At 45.2% G+C, this 15,482-nt stretch overlaps 1 protein-coding gene across 1 annotated transcript in view; it reads right to left on the bottom strand.

The window, feature by feature from the left end:
- LOC134348655 (dehydrogenase/reductase SDR family member 9-like) overlaps positions 1 to 6,314 on the bottom strand; it is a 52,256-nt gene extending 45,942 nt beyond the window's left edge. The window contains exon 1 of the mRNA XM_063052400.1: positions 6,093 to 6,314. The gene's annotated coding sequence lies outside the window, so the exon portion shown is untranslated. The remainder of the gene's footprint in view (positions 1 to 6,092) is intronic.
- Between the last annotated feature and the right edge of the window lie 9,168 nt (positions 6,315 to 15,482).

The raw sequence follows: 15,482 nt of genomic DNA on the forward strand, positions 1-15,482 counted from the left end.
TGCTGGTGGAACTCAGCAGGCCAGTCTAGGAAGAAGTACAGTCGACATTTTGGGTCCAGACCCTTCGTCAGGACTAACGGAGAAAAGAGATAGTAAGAGATTTGAAAGTGGGAAGGGGAGGGGGAGACCTGAAATGATAGGAGAAGACAGGAGGGGGACGGATGAAGCAAAGAGCTGGGAAGTTGATTGGCAAAAGGGATACAAGGCTGGAGAAGGGGGAGTATCATAGGACGGAAGGCCTTGGAAGAAAGAAAGGGGGAGGGGAGTACCAGAGGAAGATGCAGAACAGGCAAAGAGTTATTGTGAGAGGAAAAGAGAAAAAAAATATTAAAAATTAAAAATTAGGGATGGGGTAAGAAGGGGAGGAGGGGCATCAAGGGAAGTTAGAGAAATCAAAGTTCATGCCATCAGGTTGGAGGCTACCCAGACGGAATATAAAGTGCTGTTCCTCCAACCTGAGTATGGCTTCATCTCGACAGTAGAGGGGGCCATGGACTGACATATCGAAATGGGAATGGGATGTGGAATTAAAATGTGTGGTCACTGGGAGATCCTGCTTCCTGTGGCGGACACAGCGTAGGCATTCAGCGAAGCCGTCTCCCAATCTGCGTCGGGTCTCACCAATATATAGAAGGCCGCATCGGGAACACCGGACACAGTATATCACCCCAGCCGACTTACAGGTGAAGTGTCGCCTCACCTGGAAGGACTGTCTCGGGCCCTGAATGGTGGTAAGGGAGGAAGTGTAAGGGCATGTGTAGCACTTGTTCCACTTGCAAGGATAAGTGCCAGGAGGAAGATCGGTGGGAAGGGATGGGGCGGGGGGGGGGGAATGAGTGGACGAGGGAGTCTTGTAGGGAGTGATCTCTGTGCAAAGCAGAAGGTGGGAGGGAGGGAAAGATGTGCTTAGTGGTGGGAAAATTCTCTTTTTCTGTTTTTATACAGTATCTCATCATCATTATGTGCAATATCATATGACGTGGCAATGATGGTCTTTGACCATGATTGTTCTTGATAATTTTGCTACAGAAGTGGTCTACCATTACATTCCCCTGGACAGTGGCTTGACAAGATGGGAGACCTCAGCCATTATCAGTCGTCTTCAGAGGTTGTCTGCCTGGCATCAGCGGCTGCATAACCAGGACTTGTGATATGCACCAGCCGCTCAAATGACCATCCACCACCTGCTCCCAAGGCTTCACATGACCCTGATCATGGTGCAGGGGTTGGGGGGGTGGGGGTGGCGATAATCAGATGTTACACCTTGCCCAAGGATGACCTGTGATCTGCTGGCTAGCAGAGGGAAGAAGCAACTTACACCTTCTTTGGTGGAGACGTATCTCCATCCTGTCACCCACACTTCATAGCTTACCTTGTTAAATAGTTTCTGAAGTGACATATGCAGGATGCACTGCTTTTCTTAAGACAGCTCATGATGTGGATATGATTAGAAAATGGACCATTCTACTCCAGATTCCAGATTATGGTCATCTGGATTCCAATTCTGATCAGACTAACTTGATTATTGTGCTTGTAAGAAAACAGTGAAAATAGCAACATTTTGGGATTCTTTTTAAGTTAGATTTAGCTTAGCAAATGTAACTATCAACAATTTGAAATTTTACTCAATTAAATTTAGCAATAAAATATTTTCTTGATTATTTAATGATATTTTGTACTCTTTATTTTTTTCCAGTCAAATGCATGGATTTTTATTTTGTATAGAGTGATTCAGCATTTGCATTGGATGAGCCATGAAACTAAAAACTGAGTCATTACTGGCAAAGGCAAACATTGAAGGCAAATACTTAATACAAATGATTATGCTAGGTTGGACAATGTGATTTAATTTCTGGTCTTAAGCACTTAAAAGATATCTAGGGGATATTTTTGCCAGCAGCATCTGTATCCTGAAAAAGGAATGTAAACTGAATGGCATACTGACATCTAATTGAGTTGATTCTGTCTGCATTTTTAAGTTTAAGGCTTTACTTTGTTTTGTATGTTCCTGCATGGAGTAACTCCTCTATCCACTGGACCAATTTCAGTGAAGAATCTCTAAATTTCCATTTAAAATCAAGTCAGGTCATCAGGGGAATGGCGGCGTAAGGAAAAGGTCTCTCGACAAAAAAGGTAAACTGCCCCAAAATCAAAATTAGACAAATACTTAATATTGTATAACTATATGAATAAAAGGGGCAAGGATGATGTCTAAGAACAAGATTAAATAGTCCGCTCAGAAGGCTGATAAACAGAAAGAGACGCAGCAAGGCGACGGGCCTAGCTCCCCCACGGCTAGCCAGGATGGAGATAATGAGGAGGAATCGGTGAATCTGTCTTTGATTCTCAGAGAGATTCGCGAGGTCCGCAAGATAACAGCAAACAGCTGGAAGATATTAAAGGAGAAATAGTAAAAACTAATCCGAGGACAGATGAAGCCGAAGTGAGGATTGTAGGAATTGAAGAGAAGCTACAAAACGCAGAGGAAGTGATAGCAGAAATGCTAAAGCTACAAGAGCAGCTCCAGTGGAAGCTAATAGACCAAGAAGGCCACTCAAGAAGGGAAAATGTGAGGATCTGTGGAGTTCCCAAAGTAACCGAAGGTAAACCCGGATTGATGATTCCCTTCGTGGAGAAGCTGCTTAGAGAGAACCTTGATATACCGGATGCAAAAGACTTACAGATAGAAAGGGCCCACCACACGTTGGTATACAGACCTATCAACAGTAGAATTAGAATTTTTCAAGATTCTGAATTCGGCTTGCAGTTCAATACCAAGTCAATCAGTTTCTCGATTATATAATGCACTCTCCCATGCTAAAAATGTAAACACATTGTATATTAAAGAGAAGTGGGAGAAAGAAGCGGGGTTGGTACTTTCAGAGGAGGCTTGGGGGAAAATATGCAGCTTTCAGTGGTCTTCAACTAATTCTTTGACTTGGAGAGAACATTGTTGGAAAAATACTATAAGATACTTCAAGACCCCATATCAGTAAAAATATAAAGACACAAACGTGACGTGTTGGAGAAGGTGCGGCTCCAAGGAGGCAAATCATTTCCATATTTTCTGGGATTGCCCTAAATTAAGTTTACATTGGAAAGGTATTCATAGAACAATAGTTAAGGTACTTAAGACCCAGATACCTCTGAACTTTGAGATGCTCTATTTGGGGCATGTATTGTTTCTTGAACAGAAGAAAGACTCTCCTAATGATTTATACTGCTCTTCTCATCAACACAGTAATATTGCTAACGTAAGCACCCCTGGTCTAAATGTTTACTGTTATTGTTTTTTTTTGGAAAATAGAGAATTAACACAAGTAAAGGAAAAGATTTGGGAAAGGGATAAAAAAAATGATAAAATTAAGTAAATAAGTACATAGGGATTGGATAATTATGTTTGGGGGTAGGAGCAAACATGAACAAGTTAGGATATAAACACCTACAATGGTTGTTACATAGGCTTACATACAACATTTTGGACCAGAAAGAAATAGTCCAGAAGAGATATATGGAAATTATTATTAATCCACTATTATAACTATTTTTCTTAACAACTAATATCATTACTTAGCCTAATAGATTAGAATTTCAACTGTACATAATTATCTATTTAAGTGTCTAATTTCTTCTTGTATCATAATGTGTAGTTAGGAATGTATAAATAATTATAGTTTTATATATATATAAAAAAATGGAAAAGGTTATACACGTGAAAAAAGCTCATGATACTTGTGAATTCCTTATCCAAATAAAAATAAAAAATTTTAAAAAATTTAAAGTTAAATCAATGCCTTTTCTCTTTCATGTTCTAACAAATGTGAGTGCGGGTTCATTGTCTGTGGAGAAGCAAGGGGGTAGGTGTGACATGAGGGATGGAATCCTGTCCAACTGGGTTTCTGGTTCGGGTTTTATTTAGCTTAGGTCTTGTGTTCGAAGGGAGTGGGAAGTTTTCCAACTAACATTGAAAATGTCAAATATCATGCACCCTTAAAAAATCTTTTATTTATTTTTGTTTAGCTTAACTTCTATAAAGTACATTTCCGATTTTAATTTTAAATCCCATTTTACATACAAGAGGCCAGATGTCAGCAGGTTTAAATATTGTTCCGAATATAAAATCTCTTTAATTTAACATCTTAAAAAGTGATCTATTGCTCCTCTATTTTATATTCCACAGTCAACCATCTATTGATCTGGTTATATTCCCAATTAATCTCTATGCATTTCTCTGCACGTCTGAAGTACATTTAATAGTGACATATTTGTGTCTGTGGAGATGAAAAACTCCTTTTCAAAGCAATTTTAACTTCCTTATTCCAAAATGAGACTGGAAGAATTGGATCAGCCCATGACTGAATGACAGAGCAGACTCGATGGGCCGAATGGCCTACTTCTGATCCTGTACTTTATGGTCTTATGCGAGAGAGACAAACTTGGTGGCTTATAATTCAGAAGCGATCACAAAAATTTAAGGCTGGCCTACCTAAACTGAGGTCCAGAGACCCCCTCAGTTAATGGTAAGGCTCCATGACTTAAAAAATTTTTTGGGAAACCCTGGCTTAAGGAAATGTGCTTCAGGAGGGATTAATGGGAAGTTTAAGGGCAAATTTAAAGGATTTACCTAGAAAGCCAAAAATGTTGAAAGCTCTTTCATCATAAGATGCTTCTAGGAATGTATAGGCAGTGGTGGGACCAGTGACAAGCCAGGGCAAGACAAAGAATCAATGTGACAGGGATGAACATAAAGAGGGTGATGTGACAACTGTCAGCAATTGCACAAGGTTTATTCAGTGATGTTCCTGGTTACAAAAACATACTTAGGGACGAATTCAGGGAATCACAAGTGAAAGCATTAGTAAACTGTACTGCAGCAGAATAAACCAGAAATAGAATTTGTGACAAGATAATAAAAATATGAACTAAAAATAGTAAATACTGGAAACATTCAATAGGACAGGCAGCTTCTGTGCAAAGGGAACCAAAGGTAACATTTCAGATCTGTGCCCTTTCATCCTTAGAGGCTGCAGAAGGCCAGGTATATCAGATAGGTAGATAGATGGGCTGTGCTGTCTTTACTCTGTTCATGTGTAAGTGAAGATAGGCAGCATGGTAAGCATACAGTACTGTGCAAAGGAAGTCATTCCTGCCTGTGGCCATCAAACTTAGGAAGTCATTCCTGCCTGTGGCCATCAAATTTTACAACTCCTCCCTTGGAGGCTCAGACACCCTGTGCCGATAGGCTGGTCCTGGACTTATTTCATAATCTACTGGCATAATTTACATATTACTATTTAACTATTTATGGTTCTATTACTATTTATTATTTATGGTGCAAATGTAACGAAAACCAATTTTCCCCTGGGATCAATAAAGTATGACTATGACTATGACTAAAACTCTGAAGACACATGTATCGGGTGCCCAAGGCTTTTGCACGGTACTGTAGTTATTTTACTTATTGCACTGCAATGCTACTGCAAAAAAAAACAATTTTCCTGACATAATTGAGAGATGACAAACCTGATTCTGCTATGGGTCTGTATTGTAGATCGAGAGTGGGAAGGGGCAGGGAGACGGGAATCATGGTTGGGAAAAGGGAAAGGGTGAGGGGAGGGAGCAGGATGCACCAGAGAGACATTCTGTAATGATCATTAAACCAATTGTTTGGATTCAAATGACCTTGTCTGGTATCTCGGGGCTGGATGTGTCTGCACCTGCGCCACCCCCAGCTCCTGGCACTCCTTCTCTTCCACCTGTCCCAAACACACCTCCCATTGCGCTCCACCCTCACCATTCCCAAATTCTTTTGCCCCTTCCGACATACAAATTCGCGCTGTGCTCCATGTTGACAAATACAGTACTATGCAAGAGTCTCAGACACCCTAGCGATATAAACAGTGCATATAAAAAGTATTCACTCCCTCTTGGAAGTTTACATTTTTTATTGTTTTACAACATTGAATCACAGGGGATTTAAATTTGGCTTTTTTGACACTTCAACAAAAAAGACTCTTTCGTGTCAAAGTGAAAACAAATTGGTCTAAATTTATTACAATTATTAAACACAAAATAATTGCGTAATTACTCACCCCCTTCAAGTCAGTATTTAGTCGATCCAATTGCAGACTTGAATCTGTGTGGATGGGTCTATATCTGCTTTTCACATCTGGATGATACTGTGGCGACCCATTTTCTGACACCCACGAACCGGCTCACGAAACAGCGCGCGCAGGCAGAGGGCCGGCCCCAAAAAGGGCGCCAGGCCATCTTCACCAGCAGGGGGAAAATCCCGCGCAGAAAGGGTCTGGGAATATGCATTCCCCACAGCAGTCCCGCCCAGGGAGGGCGGGAACGGGAAGGCTTTAAAGCGGGCCGCGAAGTTTGAATAAATCTCTTTATCACAACTCCAACTCACCGACTCTGTGTGGTTAGTCTAACGCTGTGTGTAGTACATCGCTACAATTGGTGACCCCGACGGCCCAAACGATAATTGGACCAGAGATGACCCACGCTGCATCTGTTCACGCAGTTTCGTTAAAACTGCCGAGCTTCTGGAGACCCCATTTATGGTTCGAACAAGCAGAAGCACAATTCCACATTCGGCAGATAACCTCGGCGTCCACTCGCTACTACTACGTGCTGAGCTCCCTCGACCAGGAGACTGCTGCACAAGTTGAGGAGTTTATACAGTCGCCCCTGGAGGACGGCAAATACACAGCATTCAAAGCCCTGCTCATAAGGACTTTCGGACTCTCACGGCGCGAACGAGCACGCCGCTTAATGCACCTGGATGGTTTGGGAGACAGGCCGCCGTCAGCATTAATGAACGAGATGCTGGCCCTGGCTGAAGGACACAAACCCTGCCTCATGTTTGAGCAGGCGTTCCTAGAGCAACTGCCCGAGGACATATGCCTGCTGCTGTCCGACACAGATTTCAGCAACCCCCGGGAGGTGGCGGCCCGGGCAGATGTGCTGTGGAATGCCAGGAAAGAGAGAGGGGCATCCGTCGCACAGATCACCAAGCCGTGTGGCCAACGACAGACCAGACCAGACCCGGAAGCAGAGCCTACAAAACCCGGCGACGGGAGTGAGGAGCCCAACGAACAATGGTGTTTCTACCACCAGCGGTGGGGCACGGAGGCCCGCCGTTGCAGACCGCCCTGCAAATTCCCGGGAAACGCCAGGACCAGCCGCCGCTGATGGCTACGGCGGCTGGCCATCAGGACAGCCTCCTGTACGTCTGGGACAAGCAGTCGGGACGCCGCTTTTTGGTCGACACCGGAGCGGAGATCAGCGGCTTACCTCCAACGAGTTACGACACCCGCAACAGAGAACCGGGACCCACCCTGAGGGCCGCTAATGGCAGCACAATACGAACCTACGGCACCCGCACGGTGCGGCTACAGTTCAGCTCCAGCCGGTTCACGTGGGACTTCACACTGGCCGCCGTGGCCCAACCACTGCTGGGGGCAGACTTTCTACGAGCCCACAGCCTGCTGGCCGACTTGCAAGGGAAGCGATTAGTCCACGCCAAGACTTTTCAAACGTTCTCCCTGGGTGAAGCACAGTTGCCAGCCCCACACCTGGACTCCATCACGTTGTCCGACGATGAATTCACCAGGGTCCTGGCGGATTTCCCATCAGTACTGACACCGCAGTTCACGGCAGCCATGCCCAGACACGGAGTACAGCACCACATCCCGACCCAGAGACCACCCCTCCACGCCCGTGCTCGAAGGCTTTCCCCGGACAAGCTCCGACTGGCGAAGGAGGAGTTCAGGAAGATGGAGGAATTAGGGATCATACGACGGTCCGACAGCCCATGGGCCTCCCCCCTTCACATGGTGCCCAAGGCAACGGGGGGTTGGAGACCATGCGGTGACTACCGCAGACTGAACGAGGCTACAACGCCAGACCGCTACCCTGTGCCGCACATTCAAGACTTCGCAGCAAACCTACACGGCGCAAGGATCTTTTCCAAGGTAGACCTCGTCCGGGGATACCATCAAATCCCTGTACATCCGGACGACATCCCCAAAACTGCACTTATCACCCCGTTCGGACTTTTCGAATTCCTCCGAATGCCGTTTGGTCTAAAGAATGCCGCACAGACTTTCCAGCGGCTAATGGACGCGGTGGGACGCGACCTGGACTTTGCATTCATCTATTTGGACGACATCCTCATAGCCAGCAGTAGTCGGCAGGAGCATCTGTCCCACCTCCGCCAGCTCTACTCCCGCCTGAGTGAATTCGGCCTTACAATCAATCCAGCCAAATGCCAGTTCGGACTCGACACCATCGACTTCCTGGGCCACAGGATTACTAAAGACGCGGCAACCCCGCTGCCCGCCAAGGTAGACGCGGTCCGCCACTTCCCCCAACCCAACACAATCAAAGGCTTGCAGGAATTCGTGGGTATGGTGAATTTCTACCACCGTTTCTTCCCCTCAGCAGCCCGAACCATGCGCCCCTTGTTCACTCTAATGTCGGGTAAGGGCAAGGACATTACCTGGAACGAAGAGGCCGCAACCGCTTTCGTTAAAACCAAAAAAGCCTTGGCAAACGCCGCGATGCTAGTGCACCCCAAAACGGACGTTCCTACTGCCCTCACGGTGGACGCATCCAACACAGCAGTCGGTGGAGTGCTGGAACAACTCATCGAGGGTCGCTGGCAACCCCTGGCGTTCTTCAGCAAACACCTACGACCACCCGAACTCAAATACAGTGCTTTCGACCGGGAGCTATTGGCACTATACCTGGCAATCCGGCATTTCAGGTACTTCTTAGAAGGTAGTCCCTTCACCGTGTTCACCGACCACAAACCGCTTACCTTTGCGTTCACTAAGGTGTCCGACCCCTGGTCGTCCCGCCAGCAGCGACATCTGTCCTACATCTCCGAGTACACGACGGACATCCGGCATGTCTCTGGAAAGAACAATGTCGTGGCAGACGCACTTTCCAGACCTACCATACAGGCCCTGTCCCAGGGGGTGGACTATGCAGCACTGGCAGAGGCACAGCAGGCAGACGCTGAGATCCCCAGTTACAGGACTGCAGTCTCCGGTTTGCAGCTCCAAGACCTCCCCGTAGGCCCAGGTGAGAGGACCCTACTGTGTGACGTAGCTACCGGCCAACCCCGCCCCGTCGTCCCAGCAGCCTGGCGCCGGCGGGTTTTCGAATCCATTCACAACTTAGCGCACCCCTCAATCAGGACAACTGTACGGCTGGTCTCCAACAGGTTCGTGTGGCATGGACTGCGTAAACAGGTCAGTGAATGGGCCAAAACGTGTATGCAGTGCCAAACGGCCAAGGTGCAGCGGCACACCAAGGCTCCACCGCAGCGGTTCGAACTCACCCGCCGGAGGTTCGACCACATCCATGCGGATATCGTGGGGCCCCTGCCAGTGTCACGAGGAGCACGGTACCTCCTAACTATGATAGACCGGTTCACCAGATGGCCAGAGGCAGTCCCGCTCAGCGACACCACCTCCGAATCCTGCGCCCGAGCACTGATCGCAACCTGGGTAGCACGCTTTGGGGTACCGGCCCATATTACCTCCGACAGGGGCGCCCAGTTCACCTCCAGCCTGTGGTCAGCTATGGCCAACCTTTTAGGAACACAGCTACACCACACAACTGCCTACCACCCACAGTCGAACGGACTAGTGGAGCGTTTCCACCGTCACCTGAAATCGGCTCTCATGGCCCGCCTGGAGGGGCCTAACTGGGTGGACGAACTTCCCTGGGTCCTGCTCGGAATCCACACGGCGCCCAAGGAGGATCTACACACCTCGTCGGCCGAGTTGGTGTACGGCGCGCCCCTGGTCGTCCCAGGAGAGTTCATACCAGCCCCAAGGGGGCAAGAGGAAGAACCCACAGCAGTCCTGGACAGACTACGGGAGAGGCTCGGTAACCTGGACCCCATCCCCACTTCACAGCACAGACAGAGCCCGACCTGCGTACCCAAAGACCTGCAGAACTGTAAGTTTCTTTTTGTACGACGGGGCGGACACCGGGCACCGCTACAGCGGCCCTACGAGGGGCCGTTTAAGGTGATCAGGAACAACGGGTCCACGTTCGTGCTGGACACTGGGGGGAGAGAGGAGGTTTTCACGGTGGACCGACTCAAGCCGGCCCATGTGGACTTGGCGCAACCGGACCAGGCTCAGGCACCGCGGCGCAGGGGCAGACCTCCCAAACAGAGGCCGATCCAGACTGTGGACATTGGGGGAGATATCGCCGGTTCTGGGGGCGGGGGGGTTATGTGGCGACCCACTTTCTGGCACTCACGAACCGGCTCACGAAACAGCGCACGCAGGCAGAGGGCCGACAGCAAAAAGGGCGCCAGGCCATCTTCACCAGCAGGGGGAAAATCCCGCGCGCAGAAAGGGTCTGGGAATATGCATTCCCCACAGTAGTCCCACCCAGGGAGGGCGGGAACGGGAAGGCTTTAAAGCGGCCGCTAAGTTTGAGTAAATCTCTTTCATCGCAACTCTAACTCACCGACTCTGTGTGGTTAGTCTAACGCTGTGTGTAGCACATCGCTACAATACAATGTTTCCCCATTCTTCTTCATAAAACTGCTCAAGCTCTGTCAGATGGCATGGGGATCATGAGTGAACAGCCCTTTCAAGTCCAGCCACAAATTCTCAAATGGATTGAGATCTGGACTCTGACTTGGCCACTCCAGGACATTAACTTTGTTGATTTTAAACCATTCCTGTGTAGCTTTGTTTTTAGCCTGGGGTCGTTGTCTTGCGGGAAAACAAATCTTCTCCCAAGTCGCAGTTCTCTTGCAGATTGCATCAGGTTTTCCTCTGGAATTTCCTTGTATTTTACTGTATTCATTTTACCTTTTACCTTCACAAGCCTTCCAGGGCATGCTGCAATGAAGCATCCCCACAAAATGATGCATCCACTACCATGCTTCACGGGAGGGATGCTGTGTTTTTGAAGATGTGTTTATGCCAAGCACAGCATTTCGTGTGATGGCCCTAAGAGCTTGCTTTTGGTTTCATCAAATAATAGAACTTTCTTCCGGCAGACTTCAGTTGTTGTATGTGCAGCCTCTCCCGTCTCCGCCACTGAAGCTTGTAACTCCTCCAGAGTTGTCGCAGTCCACTTGGTGGCTCCTTCATGCTCAGTCACTCAGGTTTTGAGGATGGCCTCCAAAAGGTAGATTTACAGTTCTGCCATATTTTTTCCATTTCTTGTTAATTGGCATAACTGTATTCCAAGGGACATTCAGTGACTTGGAAACTTGGTTCTATCTCCTGACTTGTACCTTTCAATAACATTTTTGCGGAGTTGCTTGGAGTGTTCTTTTGTATTCATGGTGTCATTTTTGCCAGGATACTGACCCACCGGCAGTTGGACCCTCCAAAGATACAGGAGTATTTTTACTACAGTCAGTTGAAACACTTTGACTGTACATGAGTGATCTCCATTTAACTAATCACTTGGTTTCTAAAATCAATTGGCTGCACCAGTGACGATTTGATGTGTCATATTTGAGGGGCTGAATACTTATGCAATCTATTTTTTGTTTATATTTGTAATTAATTCAGATCACTTTGTAGAGATCAGTTTTCACTTTGACACAGAAGAGTCTTTTGCTGTGTCAAAAAAGCCAGATTAAATCCACTGTGATTCAATGTTGTAAATCAAGAAAACATGAAAACTTACAAGTGGGTGAATACTTTTTATAGAGACTGTATGTATTTCAATATTCATCTGCTGCAAAACAACATTTCATGAAATATGTGCGTGATGATTAACCCAATTCTGTTCTGGAGTCGATTGTTAATGATGTGGCTTTGGTCTACTTGGAGGCTCTTGATACAATAGGTCAAAGTCAGTTTTTCTCAAGGGAAAATCTTGCCTGCTAAATCTGTTGAAATTCTTGGTAATCTGAGGAAATAAGCAGGATAGACAAAGGAGAATCAGTGAATGTTGTGTACTTGAATTTTCACAAGACCTTTGACAAGATGCCACACTTGAGACTGCTTAACAGGTTATGAGCCCATGGGATGACAGCAAAGATACCAGCACAGATAAAGTGGTGGCTGATTGATAGGAGGCAGGGAGTGGGAATAAAGAGAGCATTTTCCGGTTGCCTGCCAGTGACTAGTGGTGTTCCACAGGGGTTTGTATTAGGACTGCTTCTTTTTACGTTATACGTCAATGATTTGGATGACAGAATTGATGGCTTTGTTGCAAGGTTTGCAGATTGTGTTAAGACGGGTGGAGGGGCAAGGAGTTTTGAGGAAGGTGAGATGCTACAGAAGGACTTAAGACAGATTTGGGAAAACGGGGAAAGAAGTATCAGATGGAATACGGGGTCTGGAACTGTATGGTCATGCACTTTGGTAGAAGACTCTTCTTTTTCAATCTCTTTATTAATTTTAGAATATATAAACAAAACATAACACTGATACAAATAACAGGAGATAAATTGTTACACTTACAAACAGTAATCGTAAAGTCCAATATTGAAATTTGACAGAACTCCCAATCATATAGAACTAACAACGGATAATACAGAACAAAAAAAAACACGAAAAAGAAAAAAAACAAAACCAAAAAAAAACCCCGACCCAAAAGAAAGACAAAATTAATCAACTAAACTAAAAGACTTGGGCAAATCTAAAAACTTCAAAATGAAAAAGAAGAAAACCTTAGTGCCGACGACTCCACTCCCCTCCAACAACAATACAGAGAAATAGAATAGGTTTGGAAATAAAGATATTACATTAAGTGAAAATGCTGAATGAATGGACTTCTAATTTTCTCCAAATTCAAACACAGCATAGTTTGTGAAAACCAATGAAATACCTTAGGAGGGTTAATCTCTTTCCAATTCAATAAAATAGACCTTCTGGCCATTAAAGTAAGAAATGCAATCATTCTTCGTGATGAAGAGGTTAAATTATTGAAATCTATCATTGGTAGTCCAAAAATAGCAGTAATTGGATGCGGTTGTAAGTCTATAGGACCATTGAAATAATATCAAAAATATCTTTCCAATATTTCTGCAACAAGGGACATGACCAAAACATGTGGGTCAGAGAAGCTATCTCGGAATGGCATCTGTCACATATTGGATTAATATAAGAGTAATAACGAGATAGTTTATCTTTGGACATATGAACCCTGTGCACTACTTTAAACTGTATCAACCTATGCTTAGCACATACAGAGGATGAATTCACCAACTGAAGAATTCTTTCCCATTTTTCAGTCGGTATATTAATCTCAAGTTCTCTTTCCCAGTCAGCTTTAATTTTATTAGAAGCATCAGGACATAAATTCAGAATTATATCATATATGATTGCTACAATACTTTTCTGAGAGAGATTTAAATCTAAAATTTTTTCCAAAATATCCGTTGGATATGGATGTGGGAAATTAGGGGAAACAGTAATTAAAAAGTTCCTAATCTGTAAATATCTGAAAAAGTGAGATCTGGGTAAGTTATATTTATTAGAAAGTTGATCAAAAGACATAAAACAATTATCCAAAAATAAATAGCGAAAAGATATTATACCTTTAATTTTCGAATCGGAGTAGGCTTGATCCATCGTGGAAGGCTGAAGACTCTTTTCTAAATGGAGAGAAAGTACAAAAATCTGAGGCACAAAGGGACTTGGGAGTCCTCGTGCAGGATTCCCGAGAGGTTAATTTGCAGGTTGAGTCTGTGGTGAGAAGGCAAATGTGAGGTTAGCATTCGTTTCAGGAGGATGAGAATATAAAGCCTCAGGAATGTAATGTTGAGGCTTTGTAAAGCACTGGTGAGGCCTCACTTGGAGTGAGCAGTTTTAGACCTCTTATTTAAGAAAGAATGTGCTGACAGTGGAAAATGTCAAAAGAGTGTTCACAAAAGTGATTCCAAGATTGAAAAACTTTTCATATGAATTCACTGGAATTCAGAAGAATGAGTGCTGACCGAATTGAAGCCTATCAAATGTTGAAAGGCCTCGATAGAGTGGAAGTGGAGAGTATGATTCCTATGGTGGGAGAGCCTAAGACCAGAAGACACTAGCCTCAGAATAATGAGCTGTCTTTTTAGCACTGAGATGAGGAGGAATTTCTTTAGCTAGAGAGTGGAGAATCTGTGGAATTCCTTGCCACAGGCAGCTATGGAGATCAAGTCATTGGGTATATTTAAGGCATATGTTGATAGTTTCTTGATTGGTCAGGGCAAGAAGGGATACGGCGAGAAGGCAGAAGACTGGGGTTGAGAGGGAAAATGGATCAGCCATGATGAAATGGTGGAGCAGACTCGATTGGCCAAATGTGCCTAATTCCACTCCTATACCTTATCATCTTCGGGTCCTATACGCTAGTGATATTAAATCTGATTCTGATTCTGAAATACAAAGTATAGTTTGAGCTCTTCCCTTGTTGGACTGTCTACATTCTGCTTCAAGAAATACTCCTGGATGCCTATTATAAATTATATCTTATCTAAGCCTTTGGTATGAAGGAAGTACCAGTGAATATTGAAGAAATTAAAGTCTCCCAAACTTTAACAACAACAATGTTATTTTTGCATCTTTCTGCGGTCTGCCTACATATGGGTTCTGGTATCTCCTGCTGGTTATTGGGAGGCCTATGGTATAAGTACATCATAGGACTGTACATTTCTTTTACCTGAGCTCTACCCATATCCGCTTCAGTGGATGTCCTGTCTAAGTAACGTCCACTTCCCTGTTATGCTAGATACATGGAAGTCCTGGAATATTGAGCTGACAATGGGGAACGTCGACTCAGTCCATGAGAGGCCTGCATCGGGCATTTTCATGCCTCACAAGGCGCAGATGGAAGACCTGACAATTCTGCACTTCTTTCAACCAAATCTCTGCAATGGCCACTACTTCGATGCCCTAACCCAGGCTATAAGTTCAGCTAACCCCAGTTAGAATGTAGTTTGCTGACCACCAGGAAAGGAAAAGGGAGTAGACGGACAGTGTGGGCTTCACGTCCATTTGGAGTGGGATATAGGTGCCGTTGGGATAGCAGAAGTGAGTTAGTTTGAGAAATATTTCACTGTTAGATGTTCCAAGCCGGGTAAGCAGGATCTCATGAGGACTGTCACATCGGAGCACCACAAGGTGTTGATTTGGAAGCAGACCCTTCCACCTCTAACTTTGCCTGAGCATGCCACAAGGTTCCTCCTATGAACTGAGAACCCCCTCAGGTTGTATGACACAGTGATGTGAACTAGGTGTGAGCCAAGTTTCAGTGAGACATAGCACACAATAATCTCTCAGTTCACTTTGGTAGGTTATTCTTACTTTACTGATCCCAAAGGAAATTACTGTGACACAGTAGCATTACAAGTGCACAGATAAATACATGTAACACCCTGGGAAAGGTTTCACTGCTTAGGTAATAGTCTTTCTGTAGAAGCAGTGTTTGTGTTATGGTTAGAGATAATGGATGCTATGGAATTTGAGCTGGGTCCTTTGTTCCATGGG

Source organism: Mobula hypostoma, chromosome 6 (genome assembly GCF_963921235.1).
Source record: "Mobula hypostoma chromosome 6, sMobHyp1.1, whole genome shotgun sequence".
NCBI classification, from domain to species: Eukaryota; Metazoa; Chordata; class Chondrichthyes; order Myliobatiformes; family Myliobatidae; genus Mobula; species Mobula hypostoma.